Consider the following 17,368-nt stretch of genomic DNA (forward strand, 5'->3'; position numbering starts at 1 on the left):
TCGGTGGGATATTGACTCTTTCCCACAGCTTATTGTACAGGTTTATGTCCAAGGAGAACTGTGTTAGCCAGTTCATCCTTAGCTTCTTGCTGATGTACCCACGGGATACTCATCTTTAATACTTCTGGGGAAAAACTATTCCTGGTGAACAGTTTGCCCTGACTTATGAGAGTTGACCAGGTTTATCTGACATTTATTTGATTTCCCACATATTCCATCAATGAGAGTTAGGTGGGAACAGGGAGTCTCTTTGGCTGAAAGCTGCAGGCAGCAACAGAGGCTGCAGTGCCTGGGAAAGTGGCCCTTGCAATGCAAGTTGACCCTGCAGCTCTTTTCTTGACCTTGTACATTTCTTTATTTCTATATTTTCATCTCCAGGAAAAAAAATAAAAAAGTCAAGGGAATCTACAAAAGAGGTTCTTGAGAGGATCCGGTGCATTCCTGCAACATTTTCAAATTTAAATGAATCACTACAGCATCATTCTCCCCTCTGGTGACTGTATGAAAGAACAATACCTGTGCTTCCTCAGCACATAAAAACAACGGGATGCCACCTAGTTGAGAGCTCTGCTTCCTCTCGAAGGTACCAAATTTTATCTTCTGTTTGCTAAAGCTGATTTTGAAGATCAGAGCCCATACCAGGTGACGGATGGCTCATCATCACCCTCAGAGGAGCTGAGGGTCTAGCTGAGAACAGGTGGGGATCCAGGCTCCAATGAGCAGGCCTCTGCAGAGAGCACTGGCCTTCTACCTGCCCAGAAAGGTTCCTGCACTGAGCTAAGCAGCTAAGCAAGTCCCTCTTTGCTGTTGTAGTGGTTAGTTAGTTTGTTTTTAGCAACAAGCCCCTGGGTGTTCTTTGTTCACCGTCAGACAGGAAATAAAACACACTAGCAAGCAAGTCAGGAATTCAGACCAGCCTTCAGCATACCTGATGTGTGGAAAAACCTTACTTCTAGGCCAAAATAGGCACATCTTCTGTAACTCGATGCATGCCTTCAGGTTTTTCTTCCTTATAATCCAAGGAAACATCGAAGCCTAGAGGATTAAGTTAACTTCCTTGTTTGTTTGTTTATTTTTGCCTGCTCTTTTTCACTCCAGCTGACCTGTGCTTTATCTCTCAAGGTCACCTTCTTCCTTGCTCAGAAAAAAATGTGAGGAAAAAAGATATGGAATTGGCCCCCTAGACCCTGTTTGAATTTGTGTTCCAGCACAGGTAAAGCTTTTCCTTGATATGATCCAAAAAAAAAAAAAAACAAAAAAAAAAACACCCACCCAAACCACAAACAAGCCCATACCTTTACTGCATGTTTCATTTTTTTTTTAACTGTTTTTCCTGTATTCACATTGTGTGTTGAAACTAAAGCTGTGTTTTGATTCTGAAGCTATCAAAACAACTACATATGCTAAATCCTCACTTCCTTGAAAAACCCCTTACTCTTATAAATCAGATTATATAACTCCATTTGCCCTGGTAAGAATTAGGTTAACTTCTATTCTGCCTGCTGGCAGGCTAGAAGGCTTGCTGATTTGTGCGTGTGTGCATGCATGCTGTATTTATTTTGTGTGTACTTTCTTCCCACTTTCAAATATCAGTATCTCAGACTATTAGGACACTTGATGATTTGGGAAGTTAACCATGCAGCTAGGGAGCACGCTGAGTGATTGAGAATTAAAATCCGAGCCGCAGTAATGGGGCTACGTGCAGAGCTGACAAAATACAAAGATTCTGAGGTTGTGTCTTGCAGTTTAAAGGTACCATAATAAACAGTCCTGAACAGATTATGATGTCTGGGTACTAGCAGCTTTCCCTTGCAGATGGCAATGCTGTCAGTAAATGTCAGCCTTTGGTCTCTAAGTATCTGTCGCATTTCATTAGGGCAGATGTATGACTGTGTTCCCCTGACTGCTGAGGTTTGACAGCAGATAACAAATAAGTTCTGCTTGTAATTGTCCCGTTCCTTATTATTTTGTGATCCATTCATTTCACCCAAGTGCCCATCTCCACAAAAGAAAAAAAAAAAAAAAAAACTTCCACGTGAATTTTTTGTTTCTTTCAGAATGTCTCTCTAGAGGAGCAGTGCATCAGACTGAGAACACTTCACATCTCTTTTGCTGTCATCTTGCTTCATCTTGGACTGAAACTCCAAAAGTACAGATGAGAAGAAAACAGCATCTGGTAGCAAGGGTTGTTAATTAGCAATTATTTGTCACCAGCAATGCACCTTCCCAGTCCTTTTAGCACACAGTTATAGAGCAATAGTTGAAAGGACAGGCCTTGGGTACCACTGTCTCTTCCGGTACAAGGACCTTCGTGACTAAAGTGTCTCAAAGAGATCACCACGGCAGGAAGGAATAGGATGAAAGGCCACAAGTGGGCACCAAATGACCCTGAAAGCATAAGTTCAAATTGGGATGGTGCTAGAGCTGTGGGGCTGCTCTGAAAAAAAAGCAATTTTCCTACAGATTTTTACTGGTCTTCTCCTAGATCTCCTTATCCCCTACAACATAAACCACTTAAAACTATGTTTTTGCAGAGTATATTATTCTAGGTGAAATGAAGGTGCATTCTCTTTCTTAAGTAAATTGCTTACCAAGCGAAATATTGTATTTACTAAACAGATCCTCCCTGCTCTGTTGTTGCCTGCTAATCACTTTATGTGCTGAGGAAGAAAGTAACCTGGAGGAGAACACCCTGTTGCAGGTGAAATCTAGTGTCTGCATAGTAACAAAAGGCATATGGTGTTTTGTGACACACAGCGGCAGCTGAAGAGTGATGCCAGACTGTCAGCACTGTTTTCAGAGACTGTTGCAAGCCTACATCACAAGTCTTGTACACTATTCCTGTTCCTATTTTGCTGAATATATTTTTGTGCCTGTGAGAGAGGGAGACAGGTTGATGCCATTACCTGTCTTGTTTCTGAAGTATTGCTTTTACTGTTAAGTGAAAACCATTAACTCACCTGTTATTAGATAAAACTTGTTCTGACAGCAGCTGAAGATCAAGGGATGAAAAAGCAGCTGCACTTTGTGTGTTTAGTACAGTCATAGGTTCAGAAAGCATTAGTAACTTCAGAAAATGAAGACTTCCAAGGAAATCTGGAGCATGTTAGAACAAGAGTAAGTAATAAATATTCAGTGGACTTTGCTTTCAACAAGAACCTTTCCTATGTGCTTGTAAATGAACTTATGATCTTACTCTGTCATCCACAGTGGTTCTAAAACCTCATGTGAACAGCTTCTAATTTCACATATATTCACAAATCCATCTCCAGGAGATAAATCAATGATAGGGAATCATTATTTTCTAGCAAGTGGAATAAAACATCATTATACTCTATCTCCCTTACAGATGAGGTCTACCTGTACTTTGGCAAAAAGGCAATCTGCCAAGTGAGCCATTATGCATCATTCCATGCCAATCACTGCAAATTGAGGGGAGAAAAGCTGCAGGACCCGACTGAGGTTTAGAAATTATGTGCTTACATTTTAATTGTGTTGAAGGTACACAATGTTTCTCTGAGAATGATACTTGGAAGAGGACTGGCTTTAGCTCATCTCTGTTATGAAATCTGTAGCATGTTCTCTAATATTATTATTTTAAGAGATATGTAAAAGAATTAATATTTTGAATGAGGCCTAGGAATTTTTTTCTAGGAGCTGAGCAAATCTTAGTTGCGTTCCCCCTATTACAGAACAAGTTGCAGTTATTGATTGGAGTGCTTGCTTCTAAAAGCTCTTGCCAGGATTCTCATAATCTCAAAAAACGCTAGATTTCACCCAATTAAACTTGTAACACTGGTTTAAAAGCTGCAACTGCTACTTACACATTATACAAATCATAGTCTGTATCTTGGCAATAGACCATATGGAGCAAAATGCACAAAGAGCTCAGATGAACCTGGGTCACTCACTTATTTGAATATCTGAGGTCAGCAATGGAGTTTTCTTGCCTGACTTCCTAAGAAAAAAGGGTTTGCGTGGTCACTTGAGCTGCCTGTGTTGGTGCCTCCCAGCAGCTTTTGTGTCTGCTGGCTCATGCAACAAAACCTGACAGAAGGGTCTCAAGATGGGACCCTCCTTCCTGCTTGGAGCTGGAGCATCGTGGGGGGAAAAGTCCTGGGGAAGGCTTTATTTTAAGAAATGCTTTAAGGAGAAGTTACTTCCCATGCTTATCATATTACTTAGCATATCCAGCATATTTTCTAGCATAATTTATCTCACTAAGCATATCTAAATGATGCACTTCTTTACTCTTTGATACATAAATAAGTTATTAGAAGTCCTATGTCATTATTTATATTAAGTTTGTCTTCATTTTAATACATTTCATTACAACTGGGCTCTCATAAGGTTTTCTAGAGGTTCTTAATTCCTTACATAAATCATTTTCTGTTTCAGACTTAGAAACAAGTATTTGACTGATTTGTGCTACATTTCCATTTTACCAAAAGAAAATATTTTCTCCATTAGTGTTTTTGGTAAAGGAATGGAAATAAATTTCAGGATTTTCAGAAGAATTATTGAGCAAAAATTTGGAGGTAGAATACACAAACATTTCTTAATATAGCACATATTAAGCACATATAGCACCTAAAACGCGGGCATCCCATCGCTCATGCCTTGAATGCCCCCATCCCTGAAGGCATTCAAGGTCAGACTGGATGTGGCTTTGTGCAACCTGGTCTGGTGGTTGGCAACCCTGAACATAGCAGGGGTGTTGAAACTAGATGATCACTGTGGTCCCTTTCAACCCAGGCCATTCTATGATTCTATGACTACACGATAGTCTTCATGTGAGCATGGTACACCCTAGTACTCCCCAATTTTGTTAAGTTTCATACCGTTAATAATGCCTAAGATATTGTAATACAAAAGAAAAAAAAAAATCAGAAAAAGACGAATACAAATGCTTGAGTACCAAGCTACATAAATGAATGAAATTTCATTCCTTTCCTTCTCCTTTGCCATTATGTCTTTCAGCTGAAAGATCTATTTATGACCAGAGAAAATATTGCTTACTCTCTACCGCAGCATATTCTTCAGAGAAAGCTTTATATTAAAGCTGCAGCAAATGTAAGTTCTGATTGCTCTTAACGTTCAGACTATTAAATAAGAAACTCCTCATTCTGTGAAAGAAACATTGGTGTGATACATTTATGCACTGGAGGTTTCCTTCAGTTCTTTTCATGCTTAAAAAACAAGTTGTTCTTCAGCATTTCTCTACGTTCAAGTGAAATATCCCTTGCAATCCGAAACACTTGAAAAATGATTGAAAATCCAAATGATGACCCATATACAAAACATTTTCCCTTGTTTCTTATGTTACCAGCTATCTGTGGGCTGTTTGCCACACTAGTCAATCTCTGTATTCCTGAATAATCCTAATTCCCCTTCTCTGCTGTGTGGAGATATTCAGATGATGAAGAATACTATCTTTTCTAATGAGCAGTAATGCAGGAATATTTCAAAAACTCTGTGAAATATTTGATATTTCTGTGAACTGAAGCATCAAAAGAAAAATATGTATTTCCTAAAGAAGTTTTTCCTTTCCACTTAGGGAGTGGCTGGCAATGCAAGAAATTTTGTTCTATCATAATACGCACCTGATGTCTGTAGATGTTAGAAAAGAAGGTTATTTAGTTAATGGTTGCAGTCAAACAGTCCAAGTGAGGTGAGTATCTCAGTTTTCTGGAAGTCCACTTTCCTAATGAGCAGATGAGAGAAATACCTGTCAATGCTAACATAATTATAGCTGCCCCTGCCTTAATTTTGTGAATGGGACTAGAGAGCTTCCCAGTAACCTTCCAGATTTTTTTATTTTTTTATATTACTCTGTGATTGTTTAATGTTGCTGTGTACATTGTCTGTGAAAATGAGTGAGCATGTGTACAAGCATCCTAGAGAGATCTTCAGAAGCTACCTGGGTGTGGTACTGGGCACTCCGCTCTGGGCGTCTCTGCTTGAGCAGGGGTTCAGCCACGTGAACCCAGGGGTCCCTTTCCACCTCAGCCATGCTGCTATTCTGTGAAATTTGGTTGATTCACTTGTTGTACATTCATACAAAATGAACAAAATAAGGCATTTTGTCCATGGAGTAAGGGACACTTTATGGTAAGCAGAAAAATGGTAGAGGGATCTTTGTGATAACCCCTCTCTGTGAGAGATCTCAATGTGAGCTCACCTCCTACTGAGAATTAGAAGTTTCCTTAGGCTGTTGGTAAAAGGTTTAATGGATTTAAGAGGGAGAACAAACATGAAGTAGAAATCCATTTAGGGTTACTAAATACATACATACAAAGAAACCTGTGAAAATTTGAGCTGAAAAAGGAGGAGAATACTGAAAAGCAAGCAAAGCAACCCATTGCAACTGCTGGCAACAGGTAAGCATGCATAGGGGCACCAGTAACTGCCCTAACTGTACAGAAAGCATCTATCAATCTTCAAAATTGAGGTAGCGAGGCATAAGATATAACTAATGATTAGCCACTCTGTTGAATGTCCCTGCTTAAGTCCCTTTTAGCAGATGATGAGACAGGTCAGTTACTGCAGTGAGTAATGCTTCTTAGTGCACTTATTTCGAAGTCAGGTAGGTTGTCTGTCACTGCAGATCTGTATCCTTCCCTGTGGCTGATGTAGAGCAAAAACTTTTTTGATGAATCAGTTATAAAAACATTTTCCTGTTATGTGTACTAAGGAAATGTACTGTAAGTCAATGCAAATGGAATAAAAATATTAAGAAGAGATTTCCTGCTTCAGCTAAGGCTCTTGGATTTCATTCAATCTAACACTATAATTTTTTATTATAAAATATGGAGTATTTGTGTTCTTTAGTTAAGGAAATTAATATACCCACAATTGCAGAGTCCAGAGATACTGGTGTGTGATCTCCTTAGCTGTAGCAACAAAGCTAAAGTTGTAACCACTGCCTGCAACGCAGGGTGACTGGCAGGTCTCTGCCATGGCATTCATGCATCTGGCCACCATGTAAATCATGGCAATGCTGAGGTTGGAATCAGCAGTGAAGCCTTTGGAAGTGACATGGGACACTATTGCGTAGTGCTTTGCATTTACCCAATGTGAAAAATAATAACCACAGAAACTCCCATCCTAGGGGACTACAGAGAGGGCAGAGATGGGAAGATGAGAAGGGCAGGCTCATCCAAAACTTGAGTGACAACCCATGCCTGCTCCTCTTCGGTCACTGCCTCCAGTACAGAGCGAAGACCACCCTGCAGATTTGCACCATCAATTATGGCACAAAGTTGAAGTAAGAGAATGGTTAAACCAGAGCAGCTGTTCCCTCAGCATCCAGCATGATACCTCTGAAATGGAATAAACATCAGTGGGAGAGATGCTGCAGAGGACTCATGTTGAAAAGCTGCAAATACAGAGCCTGAAATAGTTTCTGAATCTTGCTTGCTTGGAAGAATTGAATGTTATGCAGGGCTACTTCTGTCAAAACACAGGAAAAGGCATTATTTAAATACAGAATTTATGCTGAATGTGTTAAACAAAAACAGTGACTCAGCTTTCTGGGGAAAACATCTTTGCACAAATGGTTGATATTCCCTCCAAAGTGAATATATATATGTACATATATATATACATATATATGGTCAGCAGTTATGAGATAGAATTGCAGCTCTGTACAATGGGATTAGCTTTCTTATTGTGTTGGGTTTTTTTTCTTACCATTGTTACACATTTTGGAGGCTGTGCTTAGTATGAATATATTAAGAGATGGTAGAGTATGGGAAAATTTCCATGCCTTAAAAAAAAAAGGAATTATTGTTAATTATCAGAAGCTAAACCTTAGTTACTTGGTTTGTAAAGATATTTTGGAGATAATAATTAGTGAAGATATAAAAATGACTATAAAAAAGAACAAAATTCACTCAATTAGTGGATTGAAAGTAATCAGAACTAACATAATAAGGATCCAGCAACTACAGATGCATGTCTATGAATTATACAATATATCTTACTTCCCAACATCACAGGGTCTGAAGCAAAAATGTATAGTTTATATTAATGCCAGTCACTTTAACATTAATGTAGAACTAAGATATGTGCGTGGTAACATAACCAGCTTGTCCTGCTGATTATTTTATTTTTCTATATTGGTCCCTTCCCCTCATGAGATGATTTATCTCAATTTCACTGTCATCCTCTTAATGAAGTTAGCCAAGATCCTCCAGTATTAAATTACACAGAGCACACAGGCCGACGACTTGGAGCTCTAAGCTCTTTAAACTGGCAGTTTCTTCTTGGGGCAAACCTCTTTACAAAAGATTTATTTCATCTGCCCTTTGAAACCAGTGAATTACCATCAATTTGAAAGTTCTGCTAAGGCTATTCCCTGGCAAAAGAGGGGAAGTAGAATCAATCTCTCCTGCGGCTGAAGAGCTGTTACTGGGATATCTGTATCATGCAACCTTTAAACAAATTGGATTGCAGTCAGGTTCCAGAAACAGACGTATCATTTTTTTAAAACATGACTGCAGTCTGGTTTGTGTGAGAGCTGCTTAAAGTGGACTAATTGCCCATCTGCCTCAGGAGGAGCTGGGATGTAGGATGGGTGCTCTCATGGAGCAGGGAGCAGAGAGCAGCAACAAGGGCTCATTTGGTCAGCACATCTCTGACGAAGGTCATTGTTTTCAGCAATCCCAAAAGGTCTCTGCTGAAGCCCAGGCTGCCCTTACAGCCTTGGCATTTTCTGAACCATTTTCCAAGATGAAAATAACACTGCTAAAGAAATCAGTAAAGGCACTGATGATATTCCAAGCACCTTAGCAGGGTCTGTTGTTATAGGGCAAGGGAAATAGTTTCAAACTAAAAAGTGGGAGATTTAGATTGAGTATCCTGCCATCATGAGGCTCCACAGATTTAGAGCAGACAAACTGCTTTTCCCATACATGCTCTGGACGTGAAAATATCTGATCAGGAGTCTTTAAGATGATGTTGAAGTGTTTGTGTGGCAGCATGTCCTGGCTTTGTTCCTCAGCTTGCTGATCCACAGTAGCCAAAAGTCTGCTCTATACAAAGTACAGCAGCAGGCTGGAGACCCAGTCTGAAAACTGCATGGCACCAACTATGAGCCTGCCTTCTACTCTCAAGAGGATGATTCCAATGCCAAAGACAAGGAGGAGTTTCAGATTGTGCACAGTGATCAGGGGAGTGTGCTGGGTTTAGGAGTAAAAAAGATATTTCCTACTGCTTGGTGCGGGCATCAATCAAGTATATCCTGACCCTTCTGAGCTGCAGCAGTCTTCAGTCAACATCCCAAACAGAGGAGTTTGCCCAGCTTCTGACTGGCAGCCTATGGCTGGTCTACAAAATTAAAAACTTACTCCTATATTTCTGCAGGAGTGTATAAAATGTGGGATACTGGATCACACTGCAGTACAGTTCTAATGGCTTAAGCCTGCACTGCCTTGGGGTCCCTGGGCTCTCCCTCTCCCAGGCATCTTTCATTTGAAAATCTTTCACTTGGCTTATAACTAAATGGAAGGATCACAGAGTAGTTGTGTAAGATAGCAAAAGCAGAGTACTGCAATCAGCCCTACTCACATGGCCATACATAAGTCTGAGGAACTCCCAGTAGAGGTGGGACAAAGGATGGGATATCCTTGGGGAAACAGATGTGTGCGATCAGATGTGAATTCTTCAGTTCACTACTCATTGAGCAGCTTGCCTGAGAAAGCAGAGCTATGCTGCTCATAGTCTGTGTTTAAACATAGATTTCTACCTTGTAATGGCAATAATATTTCTTGAAGTACCAGCTGAATGCCACTGCAAATCCCACTATTTTCCTCTTTTCAGAAAAGGAAAAAAAAAAAAAACAAAAAAACAAGAATGGATTTTTCAAAGATAAAATGCTGTGATTTTAGAAGGCCATAGTAGTAGGTTTGAATGATAGGCTTCTATTTCATTTCAGGTATTACAAACAGTGCAGGACTACACTTTTTTCACAAAATCATCATCAGTTTAGGTTCTCCTCAGTTTATATGCCAAGTCAATTCAAATGTTGACTGTCTTGCAAGGAGAAGAATCTCTCCTATGATTCTTGAGTATCTCACTTACCTTCCTTTTCAAGGCTATTTCTTTTCTTTCTGTCTTTTTTTTTTTCTTTTTTTTTTTTTTTTTTCAGGCCACTTAACTTACCCTCCCAGACACAGATGTTTGAAGTTGTAATTGTCTCTGATTCCTACAAGGAGTGTTCAGGTGGCTCAGAAGTGAGAAGAGAGGCACAGATCTCTCCTGGCTCTGACAGCTGCAGTTCAGCCTCCCACCTATCCCATCTCTGACAACCTGCTCTGACAGTCCCAGGTTGGTGTTTGTGACCTTGGTTTTGTTTCTGGAACCTGCAGGTTTTTTGTCACGGAAACTTCAACGTTGGTCTGTGAAGCTGGAAGAGAGGTAACAAAAGGTAGTTTAAAAGAAACCAGCAGCAGGTAGCAATCCTGATTACCAGACAGGTGTCTGCTGTTTTACAAAGGAACAAAAAAGAAACAAACCAGAAACAGAATGAAGATCTCCCACTTCAATCCTTTACCTACTATTGTCATTTTTATATCAAAATGAGCTGGATTCCTGCTAGCATAGAAGTCAAAAGGAGAAGTGCAGGGTTTCGCTGGAGTTCAGTCCCTTTTTCAGCAGTTAAAATAGGATTTCTGCATCACTTGATAAACAGAGAAGGTATTTGCAAGTTCTATTAATATAAAATAAATTTGATATTTGAGAAATATATTTGTCTTTTAGAGAATCTGATCTGCAGGTGAAATAATGCTTTGAATACTTAAGGATATTGATGACAACATGCTCAGTTGCTGAGACTGAAAATGTTTGCTTTTTTCTTTTTCTTACAGGAGAATTATTGCTTAATTAAAATCCATTTCAAATAAGAGCTAAGTATCCCCCCATTGGTTGATAGCTGGTAGATAGGCTGATAGTGCCCATCACAATTAGAATGAGAAACTGTTGATCTTACAGGTCACTCCCTATTACCCTATCCCAACAACAGGCATTTTCCTGTGTGGATTGAGGATTTTGGCACACAGAATAAAATCTTACACAGTAAGTGTAGGGGGTATTTAGAATCACTTTTTACTCTTTTGAATATTTATCACTATCTTGTATTTTTAATGTGTTCTAAAGATGCAAAAAATTGTAAATCTTTCAGATGAATGTGTTCCCCAAACAAAACTTTATTTATACCATTTCGACACCATTGAGCTATCCTCTGGGAACGGTCCTCATTTCCAACCCTTATCTATGAGTCTCACTGAGAAGTGAAAGATGGTTCTTGTTTTGTTCTGCTTTATTTTATTTTGTGAGTTTTGTTTTGTTTCGGTTTTGGAAACCCTAGAAACTAGATTGGAAAAAGCAAGTGGGAAAAGAGCCTTCAGTGATAAGGATGAAGGATACTACTCTACCATTAGTGAGAATTATGTGCCCAAGTCAATGATATATATCTGGACAGAAAGAGTTGGCAAAAAAATTGGCAGGAATTCAGACAGCGAACAAATCAATGCACTTGCACTATTTCTAGTAGAAGCTGAGAACCTCTGGAAATGGCAAGAGAGATATTTGAGAAGTCTGTTTCATCCATCTAGCATGTTCTAAAGACCTGAAATCTGCATTTTTTGTGACTTTCACAGTGTGAGGAAAGTTGCTACATTACCCTTGAGAAGAGAATAACATCCCCTACAAGCAGAAGCCAGCAGAACTTCCCAAAAGTTGTCTAAGGGTCTCTTGCTGGAGGAAAAAGGTCTGAAAAAATTGAGGTACAGTAAAAACATAAATTAAAATTTGTTCTGAAAGCACGGTGCTACTGTAATTGTCTTCGTAATTGATATCTTATGACTGATGTATTAAAGAAGTATCACAGAATCACAGAATTGTAGGGGTTGGAAGGGACCTCCAGAGATCATCGAGTCCAACCCCCAAGTAAGTATCTCCCTGAATGATGGCTTGTGGAGTAATTTTTCTCCTCAGTGGATTCCCCAGGGTCCATTAACACAGGAGCTCCCACTGCTATCTTTCCCTGAGCTGGGGTATGTGAACAGTCTATGCAGCCAACTATTTCACAGACTTTGAGAGAGCTTAATTTGCCTGGAATTGATAGATCTTTGTCAAAACTGCATGTTAACAGACAGGAACTCGATAGTTATGAGACTTCAATATAACTTCAGAAAATATTTAAATAGAGACCTATCTCTGTGCCTTTGAAATCAGATCCAAACCCCACCACATTTGGACATGGATGACTAAGAAATCTCGCTCCTGTCCAGTTGTGATTCCTCAGTTATTACAAGCTTGCACAGTTTTGTTCATACATATATATCTATATTTCTGTTGAAAAGACTTCACCTTCCCATTTCTCTCTGAGGTCTAGAGACCAGAAAGCTCCCTAGCTGTGCATTTACAAAAGCCTTAAGCTGAACATTTCTTCTGATGCAACCTCCTAAATGTTTCTGATGATAGAATCTCTTCATCTAATTTCTGGCTTTGCCAGTAATGCCATTTATAAGTAGGCATTATAAAAGTATGTATTTTATCCAGCTTGTGATGTTTTAATGTGATCTGAGAGTCACAAAAGGTTGACCAGCCACCCTCTGAAAACAAAGGCCTTGGAAAAATGACAAAGGAGCCACTCAGATTCAGTCATCGTTTTGGAATTTTTAGTTTGTGTCCATATTGAAATAATAATTTTTAAAAGTACTGGAAAAAAAAAGATAAGACTGTTAAACAGGAAAAATATCTGTGAGTATGGCAGGATGTAGACTGCTGTAGCAGCCAGCAGGTAAACTCCCACACTGGCCTGCATAGTGAGCATCGACAGGCTCCAGCTGAGGTTTTTCTGTAGGGAGCAATTGCCTACATCATCTATGGAAATTCACTTGGACATGCATCATCTCCAAGAAACTGGTCTGTTACTAGGTGCATGAACATAGTAGGAAGAGACTACCATACAATTTCAATTTTAGAACATCAGGATACAGTGTATGGTAGGGATTGAGAAGGCTTCTGACGCCAGCTGTTTAAACACAAAAAATACAGAAATTTTCCAAATCCTGATTGCCTTAAGTATCGCTTTCTCTAATATGAGATGTGTAAATATTTTTCATGAGCAAAAGATTAAGGTACAGTTAAATATTAACAACCATCTGTGTTCTAATGCGTGCAGGTCAGAACAAGAGGAATCTAGTTTAATTCCTTGGCTTCAGGAAGAAAGGATAGCAACTGCTGAAATTCTTTATCTGTGCATAAACCATAGACACATGAGAAGATTAAACTGTAATTGTGAAATGTTATGCAAAGTCCTTCTAAAGGGTCGAAGCAGAGCATCTTGACAGTGTAGTGTTCAGCAGCATGAAACTGTGACTTTGTAAGTTGTTGTCCCACACCCTGCAGGCATGGGATGGCAAAAATGCTTTAGGTAGAAAGAGTTGAGTTCACAGTGAATTTGGGTATCACTCAACATAGCAGGAATAATTTGTGTTACCAGTGCTTTGGTTTATTTGTTAGCAAGAGGCCAGACTGTTTTCAGCAGTGTGTGGAGACAGGACAAGGGGGAATGGCTGGAAACTGCAGCATAGGAAGTTCTGCACAAATGTGCACAAGAACTTCTTTACAGTGAGGTGACGGAGCACTGGAACAGGCTGCCCAGGGAGGTCATGGAGTCTCCTTCTCTGGAGATGTTCAAGACCCACCTGGACACCTACTTGTGCGACCTGCTGTAAGGAACCTGCTTTGGCAGGGGGGTTGGACTCGATGATCTCTGGAGGTCCCTTCCAATCCCTACAATTCTGTGATTCTGTGGTTCTGTGAAGATATTATCAAGTTATCTCTAGTGAAGGCTGCAGGCTAGGTTTTCAGGTCAAAGTATTCTGCAATGCCATCAGCACGTGATGATTTCTTTGCAATTAGGGAGCTGAGAGATATTGTGTCAGGAATTGTGCTGTTTGTTCACAGTGCTCCTGCTCACCCTGTACTCTCTTGGTTGACCAGTTCCAAGCTTTTAACACTATAACACAGGGGGAAAACCTCATGATTTGGGTGACAGCAGAGAAACACATTCCTTTAACCAAGCAGCACGAGAAATAGCAACAGGTGATTCCCCCATTATTATTATTGCCAAACATATGGATTGAAAAGAATTTATGTTGTTTTTCTCCCTGTAGACTGTTAACATTCGGGAATCCATAAGGCTTGTCTTGGAAAAAAATGCTTAGGTATAGAACACCATTTAATTTGAACCCATGTCATGGGGGGACATAGGGAACAGAAGAAAAAAAGTAGGGCTGCTTTTGCAGAAGGGAATATAGTAGGGTTTTCATTAGTCGAAGAAATGGAAGAGATGTTTATAGAGCTGGAGGTAATAAAAGATACCAAGGAACAGAGACAGCTATTCAGGTCTAATATTTAGAGAAACAGTTATACCTGCAATATTGTGTAACTATTAAAGATGCATTGGCCCTCAACGCTGCTAGTAAAACTTAGCATTATCTGCTCCTTAACTTATGCAACAAGGTAATGAAAGCTGCTCATGTGTTTTTCTTGAAGTATGGTGTGACTGAATATAGTCTGGTAAAAATGAATATCATTATCTAAGGACTAACGTGGTACCAAACACTGGTGGCTTCATCCAGGAACCATAGCCAGAATTTGAAGTATTTTGAGAGAGAAATTCCAGTAAAACCTTGATGTTTACATTACCTGACCGTAGAGAACTTCAAAAGAAACTCGTGACTTGTGTGACTACAATGATCCTACTGGTATTTTCCATATAGCAACGCAATGGCAAATCTTTTTGCTTTCTTTTGTTTTTCCACAGGTTGCACAGTGGCTGTACCCATGGAGAAGGAGAAAGGGGCGTATCTCCAAGTAACTTTGGTCACATCTCACAATGGATAAATCTGTAAGCAGAATGACGTGATGTGAAGTTTCTCCCCAGTATTTAATCAGAATCCAAATTTGTGATCTAGCTGTTACACACAAATGGCATCATTTAAATTCCTTTAAAAGCTCAATTGAAAGACATTTCAAAGGTTTTCAGTTTTTCCTTCTCTAAATATCTTAAGAGACTCTTTCTGGTTAAAAATGTGTTCTTCATGAAAGCCCGCTCACAGCTTTATTACTAAATCATAGAAACACAGAATCATAGAATATCCCACATTGGAAGTGACCTACAAGGATCATCAAGTCCAACTCCTGGCTCCATACAGAACAACCCAAAATTCAAACCCTACATTTGAAAGTGTTGCTCAAATGCTGCTTGAACTCTAGCAGCTTGGGGCTGTGACCACTGGCCTGGGAAACCTGTTCCAGGGCTCAACCACCTTCTGGAGGAGAAACTTTTCCTAATACCCAACATGACCCCTCCCTGACACAGCTCCATGACATTGCCTCGGAGCCCCTGGTAGAGACAGAAATGAGTCTCTGGGATAAAAATTCCCTTTAAGGTTTTATGGGCTACTGATTATGTGAATACAGAAGCTATTCTGCCATGTGCTTAAAACAGAGCATAAATCTTTGCTAACCCCTCTGTAGCAAGCTAGTGAATATTTGTAACTTTCATTAAGGAGAGGGATACTGCTCAACAAAGCTGATGCCGGTTACTTACTGTTTATTAAGCATAAAGCTGAGGCAGCTCAATTTATACTGAAACTCAGTGTTGGTGCTTGGATATTCCCCAGGGAGGCATTGCAGTGTGCTCACCAAGGCCAGATATCCAGCCTTACAGGTCTCTGTTAAGCTCCCCGGTCACAAACTTCAAGGAACACACTGATAGATAAAGGATGAGATTATTAATTGTTTCACAAATATGGTCTTTATTTCCAGTGGAGGGACTGTTATGTTCTCTGGGCTGGATGCAGACACAGTGACTGTGACTGTGCCCTGTGGGTATTTTGGGTCAGTCCAACTGCAAAGCCTTACTGCTGGGGCTGTCTGAGACTGATGTTTCCAGCACCATTTCTGGGAAATAACTGTCCAGGACTTGATTAGTTGAAGATATTTGGACTCAGTCCTGGAAATGACAGTGCTGACTGATTCAAGTCCAACAATTTCAGTAGGCAATGAGAACAAACAACAGCACACAGAAGTAGCAGAATAAAGCAATGAGAAAGGAACAGCCAATTAGGAGAGTAAAAGCTATTTAAAAACAAAAACAGACTGGCTGAAGCTGAAAAGGAATTTTTGAATATCATCTAGTATTTGTGTGAACAAGAGCTTCATATAAATGTGTGGATATCCCAGCACAGACATCATCCTTAGCTCTAGCATGGAAATCCTCACAAGTCTCTGTTGAAGAGGGTTTTTCTACAGTTACCCTGAAAAGCAGTCCAGAAACATTTATCTTAGAGGGAAGAGCTAAGTGCAAATGGTGTTAGGTAACTGTATTTCACAAAACTGTGGAAAACATACCTAAATTATAGAAAGAAACAAACTGAAAGAGAAAAATTTTAATTCCCGCTTATTTTTATTATTGTTATTTTTTCCCCTCGTAGTGCTTCTCAAAGCAGTGTGCAGAAAGGCCAGATGAAATACAGAAGGACAAAGCCCACCAAGCTCTGTGCAGCCATGTCTGGTGATGTGTTTCATCTCAACTACCTTCATGCACCAGCTTCTATGGGCATTGCTGACTGGTCTGACAAAACAGAAGCATTCCAGTTGTTTCCCAGCAATGATAGATTTTTTTTTCTCATTCAGAAATGGACTTTTTATATCCATCTCAGTGTCTGTACTAGGAAATAAGCACTTACTCATGGAGAAAGTAGCTATTTTGCACACTTCATTTATGTGGACACACCGAGATAGAAGATATATGATGCACCACAGACCAATGAATTCTCATTGCTTGCAAAACAGTTTGAGTAGCAAACTGCCTTTTAACTTGTGATTGTGAATATTTTGTGTCACACACCACATCTACTTCCAAAAGAAAAACCCAACTTCTCATAAAAACTGTACCAAGTACTCCTTTCTTTTAGCAAGATGCTGGGAGATATTAGCAAGTTGTTAATGCGGCTCTCCTTTTCTTTAATCACAGAATCACAGAATGCCAGCAATTGCAAGGGACCGTGAAGGATCATCTAGTCCAATCCCTCTGCCAGAGCAGGAGCATTTAAATCAGGCCACACAGGAGTGTGTCCAGGTGGGTTTTGAATGTCTCCAGAGAAGGAGACTCCACAACCTCTCTGTGCAGCCCATTCCAGTGTCCTGTCACCCTCATTGTAAAGAAGGTTTTTCTCATATTTGTGTGCAACCTCTTGTGTTCCAGCTTGCATCCACTGCCTTTTGTCCTATCGCTGGTTGTCGCTGAGAAGAGCCTGGCTCCATCCTCCTGACACACACCCTTTAC

The 17,368-nt window shown here is 39.9% G+C and overlaps 2 long non-coding RNA genes across 6 annotated transcripts; both read left to right on the forward strand.

Annotated features, from left to right (window-relative positions):
- Positions 1 to 382: 382 nt before the first annotated feature.
- Positions 383 to 5,047, forward strand: LOC122179360. Of its 4 annotated transcripts, none has more exons than XR_006178668.1 (4): positions 383 to 583; positions 1,123 to 1,213; positions 2,058 to 2,701; positions 4,981 to 5,047. It is a non-coding gene; the product is annotated as an uncharacterized LOC122179360 (long non-coding RNA). The 4 variants fall into 4 exon arrangements; XR_006178670.1 differs by lacking the exon at positions 4,981 to 5,047 and having other exon boundaries at positions 2,058 to 2,176; positions 2,620 to 3,164; XR_006178669.1 differs by lacking the exon at positions 4,981 to 5,047 and having other exon boundaries at positions 2,058 to 2,149; positions 2,620 to 3,164.
- A 5,183-nt stretch (positions 5,048 to 10,230) lies between these two features.
- LOC122179436 lies at positions 10,231 to 17,142 on the forward strand. 2 transcript variants are annotated; one of them, XR_006178689.1, is made up of 4 exons: positions 10,231 to 10,329; positions 11,661 to 11,786; positions 14,840 to 14,923; positions 17,057 to 17,142. It is a non-coding gene; the product is annotated as an uncharacterized LOC122179436 (long non-coding RNA). The 2 variants fall into 2 exon arrangements; XR_006178688.1 differs by lacking the exon at positions 17,057 to 17,142 and adding an exon at positions 16,515 to 16,644.
- The last annotated feature ends 226 nt before the right edge of the window (positions 17,143 to 17,368 follow it).

This window comes from Lagopus leucura, unplaced genomic scaffold (assembly GCF_019238085.1).
Source record: "Lagopus leucura isolate 7727_CA_CO unplaced genomic scaffold, USGS_WTPT01 Super-Scaffold_100002, whole genome shotgun sequence".
NCBI classification, from domain to species: Eukaryota; Metazoa; Chordata; class Aves; order Galliformes; family Phasianidae; genus Lagopus; species Lagopus leucura.